The sequence below is a fragment of the Dermacentor variabilis genome, chromosome 10 (assembly GCF_050947875.1).
Source record: "Dermacentor variabilis isolate Ectoservices chromosome 10, ASM5094787v1, whole genome shotgun sequence".
Lineage (NCBI taxonomy): Eukaryota > Metazoa > Arthropoda > Arachnida > Ixodida > Ixodidae > Dermacentor > Dermacentor variabilis.
In genome coordinates this window covers 50,449,826-50,461,902 of record NC_134577.1, presented here as the reverse complement: position 1 = coordinate 50,461,902, position 12,077 = coordinate 50,449,826, and the positions used below count along the sequence as shown (strand labels likewise).

The following is a 12,077-nucleotide window of genomic DNA, read 5'->3' as shown; positions in this document are numbered from 1 at the left end:
GAATAGTCGGCGTTATTGTACACAAATAACAGTTCATACTTTACTTAAAGCGCGAAAAGCGAGGACACAAGAAGGAGAACCAGACAGGATAAGCGCTTCCTTCTTGTGTCCTCGTCTTTTACGCTTTAAGTCAAGTAGGAATTCTTACAAGCTCGACCTGGCAATTGGACTATTTGGTTCTCCGTATGAAGGTGAGCGGCTCACTTGAAAACTGTCAGCTAATAGTACGAGGAGTCTTACTGTCCACTTGCTTCCTTCCCATATATTTTTTCGCTGGAAATTCTTATTATGCCATTATTCCTATTTGTTGCCTTACGCTACCGCGTGTGTCGTGTTCTCCCCTAGAAAAATAAGGACTTACAAAGGAGCATTAGCAGAAAAAGAAAGGTAAAAGAAGCACAACTAATTCGAGTTTGGTAAAACATCTCGCTTCAAACGTAAGACATGCAAGACCTGCAACCGTTTATGTAATTACGCTCACTACAGGATATACAGTGCACTCAGCCTGCAGCAGCAACGCACGTATAGTTCGCTTTTCCCCCTTTACCTGCAGTACATACAGCGTGCCCGCACTTTGCAACGGGGCTTATACATATGCAACATTTAAAGCGACGCTTTCCTCGCGGACTGTCCCGGCCTCTCGAGTCCCGTGGCTGCTACTGCATCGCCGAATAGCCTCGGACCATCCGGGCGTACGTTCTCTCGAGAGCACGTGCCAGTTACCGTGAGGCCATAGACGCAATGACGGAACGAATAGTGGTAAGCATCACCGCTGTACTTGGCGTCGTACTTCACCACGCTTGCCTACGACAAACGTAAAAACATTTGTCTCCGTCCTCGCGACGTCACTGCGTCGACGTCTCGCAGTGTCCATTCGAACGGCCGCTAACATTTTCGGCATATATATCTTGCGGATAGTGTAATGCGTAAGCATAGAACGTTGCACTACCACACTACAGCTATAGGTCGCACAGAATGAAAAATAAACGCGGTGGTACGCATCCTGTTTAGTTGCATAACATGTCTAACTAACCGCTTCGCTAAAGCTTCGCTCAACGTAGATTCCAAAATATGCGTTGGATCTGCATCATTCGTGAAATATAAAACAACCACCTCGATCTCTATCTCGTTCACGACATTCGCTTCCACGCAGGCCTTCAACTTCGTGCGCTGCACGGCGCTTCACCGCTGGGCTTTTTACACGTGTTCGCGGCGAAGCGGGTCGACGCCTCAGATCTCGCCGCGCGCGGGACTCGCCCGAAGGGCGCGCTGAATGCTCGCCGCTGGCGCCGTTTGGCGCCTGCGTGTCTTCGGTGGCGCCTCTGTGGCGGCAGCGCTTCTGGGGTTATCACCACGACGAGAGCCCGCGGAGCTCCCGCAGGTTATTCGCATATATGAGATACGCGTGACCATCGATATCTCTCTGCGCGTAAGCGCTGCCCGTACGCTCTTCTCGCGGAGGGGAAGCGAGGAACGCTGATCGCCATTTCGCTGAACCTGCCGGCGTCCGCGATAAGATATCGAGCGCGCGGCAGCCCGCGCGTGGTGTGGATGGAGCGAGAGATATAGGGGTTCATTGTTTATAAACCTCGTTCGATAAAAAGAGAGAGCGATAGAGGGCACTTATGGCCGGTTGCTGGAGGTGTGTGAAGGGGGGGCACCTTGGCCCGTTCGGCCTATCTGTTCCCGCGGCTCCGCCGCCGCGAGCAGTAATGAAGCGTCATCGTTCTTGCTCCGGCAACGATAACAGCGGGACTTACGCTGACGCGCATCGCTGCTTGTGTTGCGCGTATGCATATGCGCGTGTGGGAATGCAAACGTCGACAAAAGTGGGGCGAGGGGGGGGGGGTATGTTACGCTTCATGCAACAGGCAATTGACCTTTGAGGCCTCGCTTACGCTTATCGACCACGGCTGCGTAGGTTAGGGTCCACGATGTCTTTGTTGTGCGGAAACGGCTACGTTGGGTCCCACTTATCTGGGGGGGGGGGGGGGGGAAGCAACGTTAATCTAGGCAAATTTCTTTTTCCAGCTCCAAACAAGTTTCACTAAAACCACGCTGCTCCGGCGCCTTTTGGCCGTCGTTCCTCAAGCTAGCAAAGAGGTTCTGTCATGGATGGCTCGATATGTGTTGCCGTATTCTCATAACTCAGTCGATGAGCGGCATTAGAAACGTGATATACCTACATAACAAGTGTCCTGCATCCACCCTCGATATGCCACATGCAAAGACAGAATCATTGGTACAATATGTGTCCAAGTTTATCAATCAACCTTTGTCTGACAATGATCTATTATGACCTTGGCCACACGCTTGCGTCAGCATGATGTTCTGAAGGCTCTGATCAAATTATTGCTGTATTTGAAACTTTTGAAGAGTATTTGCTCTTCACATTATTTCAGCACCATTTTTGTCGTCCCCATAATCAACACCTCTCTCATTCTTTCTCCCTCTTTCTTTTTACTCCCATTTCTGGTCGCCAGTGCTGAGTAGCAGGTGAGAGGTCTGATTCAGACCGATCTCTAAGCTTTTCTTTCATAATAAATCTCTAAATATCTGTGTTCTACAACATATTACAGGATGAATTAGCTTTTGCTTACGAGATTTCTTGCGCCTTTTATTTACCCATGCTGCTTTCCCTCGCGCGAATTCTACTCGTAACGCCTCCTGTTCGCCCAAAGAAGAACCCCATCGGTCTGAACACATGGAACATAAAAAGAAAGAAAAACACCAGGCATAAGAAAACTTTAACACCACCTCCCTGCCTCCACCACTTTTCCTCACATTAATTTAAAAAGGAAAAGAAAACAATAGTCTTCATGTTATACACAACTGCGACTGTAATGCGATATCGTTATCAAGGTCAACCCACATGTGCTTTTGATTACTCTGCCTTCGGGATCGGCGTACTTTATATTTTTTGTCAGTACCCTAGAACTAAGGTTGGTGATTGTCCCATATAGTGCTATCGCGTTAAAAACCAATACACGAGTTAATTTGATGCCATAATTATGGCGGGAGGCGGGTCTTCCCTATAGAGCACCTTGATACCGTGTTTTGTCTTAAAATTTACGATGATGGCAAGCTTCGCCAAATCGACCTAACCAGATCAGGCTTCTTTCTGTACGCCAACGCCTGTATCGGGCAACCAGGAAGACCGCAAAGCGGCTGTTGCGCAGCTCTTTTCTGTCTCTTTTGTTTCGTTTCTTTAATACCTGGTTTGCCTTTCATACAGGACATTTTGAACGGTTAACGTTATCCGAGTTCTGGCACGTCAGATTTCGGCCGTCACCGCCCCTTTGTACGGCGGGACTCTGACATCGTAATATACGGGGGGGAACCTGTATACACTCTTCAAACACTCAAGGGCTCTGTCAACAATTACCGCGTGCGTAGAAGCGAAGATCCGTCACCGTCGTCGTCCGACGCTGCTTTTGTTGCCTGTGGAAGACCGGGCTGTTCCCCTCCGTAGGTTTCTCTCCAACTCCCACGCTGCGGCGTCAGAACCACGGCTATTCGCGTCAGTCGAGGGGTCGCCACCAGTGGCCCAATGGCTTTTGCGCGGCGAGCCGACGGAGTCTGGCGGGTAGCGTCCGAGGCGATGACGGTTTGGCTAGCGGTCTGCCGAACGCGGTCTCCGGGGCAACCCCTTTAGCGCCGACGGTTTTTCACTCGCTGGCACCGATCTCCTTTCCGCTTTTATCCCCCCTCGACCCCCACCTCGTCGATGCCCCACCCGCCCTGCGCGCGGGGCGAGGATGTGCTCGTTGGTTTGTGTACGTCTCGTCATCGTCGTAAGACGGTGAGCGTGTCTGTCTGTCCCTCCTCCACCTCCTCATCGCCCTCCTCCGCATCGCTGCCTCTTCCAGTTCGTCTGTGTTGGGTGTAAAGTGCTTTTGTCTCTTCTGCCTTTCTCCGTTCGTTTCACTCCAGACGCCTCGGAGTCTGCCTGTCGTCACTTCTCCCTCGAACTCTGCTTGTTCCTATGCTTCTTTATTCATCCCCTCACTTCCAGTTCCCACATTTCTTCTTCAACACCCTCAGCGCGCTTTGCTTTTTTGATGGAGAGGGCGGAAAAAGAGAGAATAACCGCCGTCGCCTGTAGCAAGCCGTTCTTTTCACTCTTTCTGGTCTGGTTTTTGCGTAACGCTCTTTCGTTTCACGGACAGTCGGCGACCGCATCCTTAGACGCAGAGACGGTAGCGTTATATACTACCCTACTTGATCGGCATATAAATAGACCAGTGCGGCGTGGATCAGTAGGTGGGGCGGTGGGGCTATGCACGCACTCGTCGACCTCCGTGCTCGCTTGGTTCAGTGGTGACCGCCTTGGATATGTGTCGCACGTTCCACTTGTTTACTATACGCCGTCGGGCGCCGTTACTCCCACAGATCGGAGCTACGTGAAGGGACAGGTGCCACAATCTTCAAGGTCTGACGCTGTAGAAGAGAGAGAGAGAGAGATAGTAGATTTGTTGCTTTCTCGCCTTTCTGCGCAAGCGTCGAAGCGCCAGAAGCGAAATTGTACGGCTAGATGCGATGGGTCTTCACCGAAGAACTTGAGAGTTGCGCCTACGAGCTGCGTGGATGTATCTGTGAACATCGTCATCGTAATCTCAACCAGATTCGTGTTGCAATTTATGTGAAGCGAAGCTGCAGTTACGCGGTTAATTAAACGCTGTGCAACTGAATGCGATACGTACAATTGTCTTTGTTTCCGGCCTTTGTAACGGACGATCTCATGCAGTGTTTATGGACAACGCCTCTCTATTAAGAGGTCTGTGGGCTTTAGATAAACCTGTGGCGCCTCACACGCTTCAGTGTATAGCACTCTCTGATTGAAGCCCCACAGTAAGGCCAATTTCGCGATAAGTTAAAACACTAGGACATGCGTGATTTTTTCCATAGCAAGAATACTTGGCCCTTGATCATACACCGCTAAACAGAAACTTTCTTAGACGTAACTATGAGATTTTCTCGCTGATAGCAAGCTAATTAATTTGACTTGATTATTATTGGTCGGAAGTGGCGATTTATTCTCATCACGCTGCGTCATATAAGCATCATTTAGAAGTGCGCTAGAATAAAAGGCGAATAAATGAGGCCTTCAGAGTCAACTTAAGAACATGATAAGGATTTCAGACAGTTTTCCCTTTTGTTGATTTCGCAATTTGGCGTTACGTAATGATCATGTAGCTATCTGGTGCTAAGTTTTACGGACATGAAGTAACCAAGGCCAGTTCTCCCTGCGCCTTCCTCACCTGAGGAAGATCTAATTTATGATTACTTAGCTCGATTACGTAAACCCCTTTGTGTCTATACGAGAGGACACATAATTGGAAGTTTCTAGGTGCTTGTCCAAATAAACGTGAACCTTGTGTTTCAGGGTTTTCTTTTCGGTTGGGGGTTGTTGGATTTTTTTTTCGAATTCGTACAGCGTGGCGATGAAAGTGGCGTGCACGTGGCGCTTGAGGCATTGTGTGGCTGAGAACGGTCGCTCCTTGGAGCTTGTCACCTTGCTGTTATGCAGTCCAGTCAGAGCCCACCTGCCAATGGGTCTTTGGCCAGAGATATTCGTTCTCAGAGGCTGCGGCCCATGGCTTCGAACAATGCAGGCATCAAGCTGACCCAGCTGTACCGAACAACTCGACCTCCCAATGCACCATCTGGCGGCGAGGGTGCTGTGGTGCCCAGCAGCACTTCGAGCGGTGGAATGCCACCCTGGCGACATGCAGTTGTCACGCCTCATCGTTCACTTCAAGGCGGCTCGCTTGTTGTACCCGGTGGCCCTTCAGAGCGGGGGATGCCACCCTGGCGACATGCAGTTGTCACGCCTCATCGTTCACTTCAAGGCGGCTCGCTTGTTGTACCCGGTGGCCCTTCAGAGCGGGGGATGCCACCCTGGCGACATGCAGTTGTCACGCCTCATCGTTCACTTCAAGGCGGCTCGCTTGTTGTACCCGGTGGCCCTTCAGAGCGGGGGAAGCCACCCTGGCGACATGCAGTTGTCACGCCTCATCGTTCACTTCAAGGCGGCTCGCTTGTTGTACCCGGTGGCCCTTCAGAGCGGGGGATGCCACCCTGGCGACATGCAGTTGTCACGCCTCATCGTTCACTTCAAGGCGGCTCGCTTGTTGTACCCGGTGGCCCTTCAGAGCGGGGGATGCCACCCTGGCGACATGCAGTTGTCACGCCTCATCGTTCACTTCAAGGCGGCTCGCTTGTTGTACCCGGTGGCCCTTCAGAGCGGGGGAAGCCACCCTGGCGACATGCAGTTGTCACGCCTCATCGTTCACTTCAAGGCGGCTCGCTTGTTGTACCCGGTGGCCCTTCAGAGCGGGGGATGCCACCCTGGCGACATGCAGTTGTCACGCCTCATCGTTCACTTCAAGGCGGCTCGCTTGTGGTGCCCGGCGACACTTCGGAGCGGTGGGATGCCACCCCGGCGACATGCAGTTGTCACGCCCCATCGTTCTCGTCAAGGCGGCTCGCTTGTGGTGCCCGGCGACACTTCGGAGCGGTGGGATGCCACCCCGGCGACATGCAGTTGTCACGCCCCATCGTTCACGTCAAGGCGGCTCGCTTGTGGTGCCCGGCGACACTTTGAAGCGGTGGAATGCCACCCCGGCGACATGCAGTTGTCACGCCTCATCGTTCACTTCCAGGCGGCTCGCATGTGCTGCCCGGCGTCCTTCAGAGCATGGGATGCCACCCCTACGACATACAGTTGTCACGCCTCATCATTCACTTCAAGACGGCTCGCTTTAAGATGGCAACATCGTCTCTCCTGACCGTCACGAGGAGCCCATCAAGGCCGTTATGGTCGGCCGTTCACTCCGCGACAAAACTCCGGTCACGGATGAAGTAATTATGGGAAACGAGCTGACGGCCCCGTCAAATGGGATGTTGAACGTCCACGCCGGAGTTGAAGTCCGTGCAAGGCTACGCTTCTTCACAGCTGTCAGCCGCACAGATTAGCATGACCACGCTGGAGACGGAGTTAGCGTACCATTCCAGTTCCCCTGTTTGTGCCCAGTGATGTGCATGTGTTTCGACAAAACTCCCGTCGGAGGGAAAGGGAAACCAACCTCTATGTTGGTGGAACCTGAGGTCATCGGTCTCCTGACGCCGGATTGGTGGAAGCGACTGAACAATGACGACGCACGGCATAAGAAGCGGGTCCTGGCGGCTGTGAAGAGAGGCGGACGCTCGGAAACAGTGTGAGACTCGGATATGCTAAGACGCTACCATAGTGTGCTCCGATAGTTGGAGCCGTACTGTAAAACTCAGCCATGTACTTTTTTTTAATATAATTCATTTTCTCATTCTCTTAAACGTCGCTCAGAACCCTTTCTCCCGGCACTTGGCACGGAACCATCCATAGAAACTTCGTTGGCCGCACGGACCCCTGCCTTCACAACACCACATAGCGTACCTGCAAGAACGTCAGGGGCTCAGATATGAGAGTTTGTTTCATACACGCACAAAAAAATGTGCCGCATAAAAAGAAACAACTGGTGTAAAGGGAGCAGTTGAGTTATGCAATTTGCCTGTTAACGAACACAGGATGTGTAAACAGAAGAAATTGCGGAAGATCCAACGGCCTTGTCGGAAACCGCATTAGTGAAGCTTTCTTGAAATGTTTCAAATAAATGCTATGCAAGGAGACACGTGATACGTGCAATGTTATTTATGTTAAGAGTTCAAGTTAAAGAGAAGTTTAATAGACTGTTAAAAGAGCTTATAAGATTAACTGAGGTCAACAATTTCCGACAGTGACGTGTCAAGAGACGAGGAAACAGTCCCCCCAAAAGCTACAAACAAATGAACAAATGACACAAGGTTCATATCGCAGACAAAGTTTTCGCGGACAGCCCAGGAATAAATGGTCACAGGCGGGTGTTATTACTACTGTCAGAACAGCATGTGCACAGAGACAGACAAATGAGGTATTCCAATGTATAAGGCTCTTTCATTTCAGCAACGACACTTACACAATGTTCTGCAATTTTCTAATAAGAATATTGATCTGGACATTTAAATATGTATATTTTGGCTATGGGAATTCATTAGAATAACTTGCACAAGAAGCACCGAGTCTTATTTCGAGCTCTGGAATATTGTCAATATAAAGCTTAATTATTACCGCATGCATTGAGAAGCGTTACTGCCTGTTGTAATCGCACCGCTGGTACGAGTTGTTGGGAACTCGGCGCTGACGCCCGTTGTTGCACCTGGGTCGCAAGCCCCAAGGGTAGCGTTGGCCTGGCGGCCTGGGGTACAACTGGAAGCATCCGAAGGTCCCGGCAAAGCATGAGTCGACTGGTAACAACAAAACAACTTGTTTATTCTAACATCGCAAAGAGTTGGCGGTCAGGTTGACCAAAGTAGAGAGACGGGGGTGCACTTTACTCAACAGAAGAAATCGGAGCCCTCTTTGGCGTCCGGGGGCAGCTGCTTTTATACTCTCGCAGTTGAGGGCAAGAAGGAACCGCTCTATAGACGAGCACGTGACGGTGCCGCTCGGGAACAATGGGATAAGGTGGCGCAGCCGTCGTGCCGGCGCCGTTCGGGCACAATGGGGAGGAGAAGGTGGCTCACACTGTCGTGTCGGCGCCTGTCAGACCCCCTCGCTTCACAGTTGTTGGGAGCTCCTCTCCCCGGCTGCCGCGCTTCGACAAGCGTGGGCACCAATATGCACCTACACTCACACACGGACATGAAGACACGTGGCATCGGAACATGCCTGGACGCGCCTGGCGGGGAGGCGTAGCGGCGGCGCCGAACAGGCCAAAATGTCTGCCGCTTTGTTGCAGCCGCGCCGGCTAAACCGCGCATCGTAGGCGAAACGTAACAGACCGCCCCGCCGGGGGAAGGAGATCCCGATGGTCAGGGGACTGCATCCGCTGTCCGGAGGGATGTCGCTCGATGATGCTCATAACCGAAGTCGGGCGTCCCTCGACGTTTCTTGAGCGCAGCGCACAGAGAAGGCCTCGTTCTCTCGTTCAGGTTCGCACGGGACACTGCAAAGTGACTTCGGGAGAGTTCACATTTTTGTTCTTGTTCCCGGCAAGCGTTAGAACTACGCTGAAACTCAACCGCTTAGTCAGCAAGCACGGCACAACCCTCACTAAGCCCTGCCAGGCTCTTTCCCCTTTTATACCACTGCCTAGTTCCTTACAGTAGTCTAGCAGCACTCAGAACGCGTCCACAAATTGGAAAATTGCACTAGAAAGCATGTCATCACTTTGAAACACTACACAAAAACAATATGTTAAAAAATCCTGCCTCAGGAAGAAAAACATCAGTAACAAACAATTTTGAGGCTGATTCCTACGTTAGGGGCTTCGACTTAAGCCATCGGCGTTACCGTTGAGACTCCCCTTTTTGTAACGCACCTCAAAGGAATTTTGTTGCAAAGCGAGGCTCCAGCGCAGGAGGCGGCCATTTTTGGGAGAGATGGTCTGCAGCCATTGGAGAGGGCAGTGATCCGTCTCAATGATAAACCTCGAGCCGGCTAGATAGCATGACAATTTCTGAACGGCCCACACGAGACACGCACACTCTTTCTCGGTGGCGCTATAAGCTCTTTCCTTTGTCTCGTCCCAGACGACTGTTTGGGGCTCTGTTTTTCTTAGAGCATCCGTCAGGGGAGCCGCGATATCAGAGTACCTGGGAATGTACCTCTGATAGTAGCCGGCGACACCTAAGAACGACCGAATATCGGTCTTCGTGCGCGGTTGCGGGAAGTCTCGCACAGCGGCCACTTTTATTTCAGAGGGGCGGCGACGACCCTGACCAATCACGTGACCGAGGTAGACAACCTCGGCCTGTGCTAACTGGCACTTAGGAGCCTTGACTGTCAAGCCCGCTTCGCGCAGGCGGGTTAGCACTGCCCGCAAGTGTGCCATATGCTCAGACCAGGATGCGGAGAATATCGCTACGTCGTCTAAATACGGTAAAGCGAATTCTTGCTGTCCCCGCAACACTTTATCCATGAGGCTTGAAAAACAGTATGGCGCGTTCTTCAAACCAAAACTCAACACTTTAGGACGGAATGTTCCCATTGGTGAAATGAACGCCGCATACCTACTAGCCTCTTCTGTAAGTGGAACCTGCCAATAACCCCTGACAAGATCTAGGGTGGAAATAAACTGAGCGCTACTAACTTTCTCAAGGCGTTCCTCGATGTTAGGGATCGGATAAATTTGATCCTTAGTGATGGAATTAAGCCTGCGGTAGTTGACGCAAGGACGAGGTTCCTTGCCCGGTACCTCAACTAAAATCAAAGGGGAGGTATAATCACTCTCACCTGCCTCAATAACACCGAGCTGTAGCATTTTCTTTACCTCAGCCTCCATAATATCGCTCTGGCGGGGTGACACCCGATACGCCTTGGATCGTACTGGCTCTGGGGAGGTAAGTTCTATATCATGAGTAAGGACAGAAGTCCTACCAGGCCTCTCAGAGAACAGACCTTGAAACTCTTGTAAGAGCTGGTGTAGTTCGGTTTTCTGCTTAGGCGACAGCGATTCTCCACTGACTAAGTCACTAATGACTTGACCGGTGTCTTCCCTGTTCGTCACTGAGCCTAGTCCCGGAAGCTCGACCGGAAGCTCTTCAGGAACGTTTACCATCATGCACACTACTGCTTCCCTTTGTCTATAAGGTTTGAGCAGATTACAGTGGTAAACTTGCTGTGCTTTCCGCTTTCCTGGCAGACTCACCACGTAGTTAACGTCCGACAGTTTCTGAACAATTCGTGCTGGGCCCTCCCACTGCACGTCTAGTTTGTTGTTTAGCGATGTGCGCAATATCATGACCTCATCGCCCACCTCAAAACGACGGGCCCTGGCGGTCCGATCATAATAAACCTTGGCCCTCTGCTGGGCCTTTGCCATTGCTTCACCTGACAACTCCTGTGCCCTTCTTAAGCGTTCGAGGAGCTTAAGCACGTACTCTACCACGACTGGGTCGTCGCCCCTGCCTTCCCACGATTCTCGAAGCATGCGAAGCGGAGATCGCAGCGAGCGACCGTACACCAGTTCAGCTGGCGAAAACCCCGTAGCTGCATGCGGCGCGGTCCGTAATGCAAACATCACCCCAGGCAGACACAGCTCCCAGTCAGTTTGATGTTCAAAACACAAGGCTCTCAACACGCGCTTCATGACGGAGTGGAGCTTCTCAACGGAATTCGACTGTGGGTGGTACACTGAGCTGTGTAACAGCTTTACCCCACACCTTTCGAGAAAAGTTGTCGTCAAAGCGCTAGTAAACACTGTGCCCTGATCTGATTGGATTTCCGCAGGAAAACCAACTCGCGCAAATATGGACAGTAGTGCATTGACTATCTCAACTGAGCTGAGTTCTTTAAGCGGCACTGCTTCAGGGAACTTTGTCGCTGGGCAGATCACAGTCAAAATGTGTCTGTACCCCGTGGCTGTTACCGGCAGAGGTCCCACTGTATCAATAACGAGCCGTCTAAAAGGCTCCGTAATGATAGGTACCAATCTCAACGGCGCCCTCGATTTGTCCCCTGGTTTGCCCACCCGCTGACAGGTGTCACACGTCCTCACGAACTGGTCTGCGTCCCGAAAACACCCTGGCCAATAGTACTCTTGCAAGAGACGGTCCTTAGTTTTCTTAACTCCTAGGTGTCCGGACCACGAACCCCCGTGCGACAAGCGCAACAGATCCTCACGATAGCATTGAGGCACGATCAGCTGATCGAACTCCACTCCCCTGCGGTCTAGATACTTCCGGTACAGGACCCCACCTCTTTCCACAAAACGCGCATTTTTCCTGGCGATACCTTCCTTGACATTGCAGCGTATGTTTTCTAGGCTGCCATCCTTCTTTTGCTCGGCTATCAAAGCCGACCGGCTGACTTTTAGCAACCTATTAAGTCCGTCTGACGTAGGCGCGATGAGCAAATCTGCAGATAGCTCTTCTAACTTTCCCGCATCGGGATTTTCCTCTCCAGTATCTGGTGCCTTTAACGTTACATACTCAAGTTTATTCAGTTCGGGCGTGCTCTGAATATCAGCTTGCTGCGCCTCTGACCCTTTCTCATTGTT

General features: G+C 51.5%; 1 protein-coding gene across 1 annotated transcript in view; it reads right to left on the bottom strand.

Moving 5' to 3' along the window:
- LOC142560520 (uncharacterized) overlaps window positions 1-3,647 on the bottom strand; it is a 62,475-nt gene extending 58,828 nt beyond the window's left edge. Inside the window, exon 1 of the mRNA XM_075672690.1 lies at window positions 3,386-3,647. The gene's annotated coding sequence lies outside the window, so the exon portion shown is untranslated. The remainder of the gene's footprint in view (window positions 1-3,385) is intronic.
- Window positions 3,648-12,077: the final 8,430 nt, after the last annotated feature.